We start from the raw sequence: 4,113 nt of genomic DNA, 5'->3' as shown, positions 1-4,113 counted from the left end.
CCACCAGGGAGGGTGCACTCTCTGCCATCTTTAATGACGTGCAATGCATCACCCTTGGGGGCACATCTGCTTTTCCCGCCCTTTCACTTGACTTCATTCTCTGCTGCAATCGTCCTCCCCGGCAGCCGCCCTACTCTCCACCCCAGAGCCCCCTTTCCGGGGTACGGTGTCATTATTTCTACCTGAGCATGTTACTCACTGGATTCTGACTGGAACACGCGGCCCTGAAGGACGAGACAGCCCGTGCCAGCACCTACAAACACAAAGTAGATGCTCCAAGTGATTGTCCACTCCATTTCTGTGAAAGGGGGAGACAGGACCTCAGGGGGGCCCATCACAGGCACCTCAGCCCAATGTGGCCCTGGGCTTTCTTATCGGGTGCGCCTCTGGCGGGGGGAGGGGGTCGTCCATGGACCAGGAGGCTCTGAGCACTCACCCAGACCCTGTGCTGGCATCACACGTGTTTAAGGTCCCCAAAGGGGCATAATGATCTCTGTGATGTGAAGCAGGACTTGGAGCCTGCTGTAGGGATCCGAGCTGGTAGATCCGAGCTGGTAGAACAACACTGAGCCGACGAGGGGTCAGGACTTACGAAGGTGTTGCCTGGAGCAGGGGTAGGCAGGCACCTTGGTGAGGACCCCAACACACAGTGGGAAGAGCCCCCAGCCTGCCGGAGTGGGGGTCTACAAAACATGGACCAGTGAGGACCAGGGGAACCTTCCGGACCGAGAGATGACTGGCCCAACTGGAAGATTTTGTAAGGCGACATGGCCAGGTGAGGCAGCCTCTGGTCTGTCTGTCTGAGTGCTCTCCCTCTGTGTTTGTCTGTCTTTTTCCACCCCCATCTGTCTGTCTGTCTCCTACGCTCTTTGATTCTGTGTGTTTTACAGCGTCGCCGTCTCTCCTCCTGAGATGCTTTTGTGGGGGATGTGCGAGGGGGCCTGGCAGGCAAGCTCATCAGTAGTCATTTGAGCGGATTCCATAAAAAACTTTGTGAAACCAAATCAAATGAAATCCAACCCATAAACCGGGTAGAACAAAAGGGCTCTTTGGACTTGAAAAGGTTAGAGAAGACTGCAGGGGCTGCGTACACTGTTCGATCGTGTTCGAAGCTGAGCTTTTAATTTAGTTTTCCTATTTACCCCGTAGAAGTTTCTTACTGCTCAGCTGCTAATGCATTTCCAACTGAAATTTTGTAAATTATATTGGGAAACATTCTCAGCTAGAATAGATCGTGCAAGCTCTCATAATGGCTTCCTGCTGCTGCTTCTGGCAATACGAGACTCTTCTGAGCTGCGTGTGGACTCACGTCTTTAAGAAGTCTCTCCGCTTTGTCTTGGCCCGAGGCGCCACGCTCTCCGTGGCTGGCAGTGAGCAGTCCCAGGCTCTGCAGCAGCCCTCAAACCGGGCCTGGCACAGCCTCCGCCATCTTGCCGGGACACCCCGAAACCCTTCTTGTCCATCTTGAGTCAAGCCACTGCCCCCACGAGGCTCTCCAGGGCCTCGCTAGACGTCCAGCTCTGTGTTGTTCCTCTTCTCTAAAGCCACCGACAGAATGGAACTTTTCCCCCTTGAGCAACTCCGTGAAGGCTCCAAAATGCTGACCGAGGTCTGCTTCCCTAGCGAAATGGGTTCTCCCTCCACTCCGGCAAGACCCGCCTCCCCACTTCTCAGCTTCTCTGTGGCCCTCCCACCTGTCCCCCGGGGCAGCATGCAGCCCTTGCTTCTGCTCCCACCTCCCTGCTCCTTCACCCTCAGCTTGGAACCCACCCCCTTTCTCCCATCTGTCGGGCCTTGTCTCAAACACCCGTGGCTCCTTCCACCCCACCCCTCACACCTCCCCTGCTCCCTCTGCCTGAAGCCCTTTCCCCTCAGGTACAGCTGGCACTCTCCTGGGCTCAGCCCTCCAGAACAGGGCCCTGCCCTCCTGGCTCCAGCCGTGTTTATTTATTGCTGTTCCCCACATGACACAGAGAGCCCCCAAATCCATCCTTCTCTTCCTTTCAGTAAACATCGACCCAAGTCTTAACTGGATTCAGGGCCACCAGCTGGAGACTTCAGTTCCCAGATTCCCTTGCAGCTAGGTGTGGCCATGTGACAGTGTCCGGCCATTGGGGTGTGAGTGGAAGCAGCCCCTGCAGCCTCAGGCGGCCTGGCTGGCCCTCCCTGCCTGCACCTCCTTCCCCCTGAGACCCTGTGATGACCAGACCTCCCTGGGCATAGCAGCCGAAAGGCGACTGGCCCCAGGGGGATGTGGGCAGGGCCATCTCCTCCCGCCCAGCCCAGATTGCTGGCCGATTTCCACTTTCAATGTCAGAGACGTAAACCGCCCTGACTTTGTCTCCATGCACACAGCTAAGCTTGGGTATGGAAAGGTATTTGGTGTAAGATACACCTAAGCGCTGTCAGCTGCAAGAAAGCAGGCAGGTTGACACCCGGCCTTGAACCTCTGACTGGTGTGTCGTAGTTGCCAAATAAATACTTAGTTGTGGAATGAATGTGCGCACAGAGGGAAGTTTCTATGGGTTCTTTCAGAGAACAAAGCCATGACTCACAAGCAGGTGCTCTTCTGCCCGGCCAGCAATTTCAACCAGGGCTCCCGCGATCAGGACAGAGCCCAGCCGGAGGCCCAGACCCCAGCGGGAGCCTGGTGTGGGTGGCCTTGGAGTCTTCCTCCGGGGTCTCAGGCTTGGTTTCTCCTGCTGAGGTGGGAAGCCCCAGCCATGTTCAGTTTCCACCAGGAAGGTGCAGAGAGGGTGAGTTGTGGGCAGCACTCAGGAAGCCTCCACACGTCCCTGGGGAGAGGGCGCTCACTGGGGGCCCACCAAGCGCTCTGCTCCCGGGTGTGCACCCTGGGTACCCCGGGGTTCCCAAGGGCAGCGAGCGCCAGAATCCAGGGCGCCCCTTCCGCCTGCCAGTCAAGCAGCTCACCCACGGCTCAGTTGAAGAAGGGACATCCATTCCTCTACCCACTGGTTTTCCCGATGGTTTAGCAGCCAAGTAAATTTTCAGGCGGGTCATTCATTCAGCAAGCCGTTACTATGCACCTAGTGCACCGCCCGCCCGGTGTGGGGTATTCCAAAAAAGTAGGGGGGGAGGGGTGCACCCCCTGGGATGAAGCACTAAGTAACTGTCATACAGATAGTCTCACTGTGATCCTACAAGCTGGCACAATCACTGACTTTACAGATGAGAGAGATAAGCCTTTAAGAGTGCTGTCCCAGAATCCCCCGAGCAGAAAGCAGCAGACACCTACGACCCCAGGTCTCTGTCTTCAGAGCCTGAAATCTTACCCGGGCATTGTATTATAATATTCTGCGCCTCATCTTTGTTGATGAGCTAATGAAGACACCACACACCGACACTGGGGCCAGTTGCCTAGGTTTAAATCCCAGTTTCTCCGCTCACGAGCTGTGTGACTTCAGACAAGTCACTGTGTCGGAAGGCCTGCTGGCCTTGGCCAGGGCACAGAAAGGAGTCGGGTGAGGTTGGAAGCACAGCCCAGCCCAGAGCGAGGGCTGCCCCATATGCACGCCTGCCCACAGGCGAGAGGGAGCGGGGCCTTTCACTCCAAAATGCCTGCTTTGCAGACGGCAGAGTTGAGGGGGAAAGAGGGAACCTTCTTCCAGGAGTCAATGGACCCTCAGTGAGTCCCTTCAGAGCAGCCTGAGCTGTGAGAGGCGGTGGGTAGGGTGGTGGGAGTGGTCTGGATTTGCTCTTTTTGCTTCCTTAAAAAGTCTTTAATTCAGGGGCCCTCCCAGTGGCGCGATGGGTTAAAATAGCACTGTGAAGCTATCCTCAGACCCTGCAACACATTGTGAGTTCAATCCCCCACCAGGAAGGTGATCCACATGGCCCAGCGGACCCCTCTTGACCAACCCGCTGCTCCCCTCAGCAGTGGGCTTCAGCCCATCCGCCTGTTCTGCTCCCCGCTCTGTCTCTGGTGGATCCTCTCAGCCCCTGCAGCTCTGGCCTGCACCCCAGCACGAGTGCATAAATAAATAAATCTTTAAAAAAAGTTTTTAATTCAACAGCAGGACTTTTCCTCCCTTATAGCCCCTCCAGCTTCTGATAATATTAAAGTTTCATCAGCAAGAGACGTCTCCAGGGAAG

Source organism: Condylura cristata, unplaced genomic scaffold, assembly GCF_000260355.1.
Source record: "Condylura cristata isolate star-nosed mole 26May11 unplaced genomic scaffold, ConCri1.0 scaffold00039, whole genome shotgun sequence".
In the NCBI taxonomy this organism is placed as follows: domain Eukaryota; kingdom Metazoa; phylum Chordata; class Mammalia; order Eulipotyphla; family Talpidae; genus Condylura; species Condylura cristata.
This window is presented reverse-complemented; position numbering follows the sequence as displayed.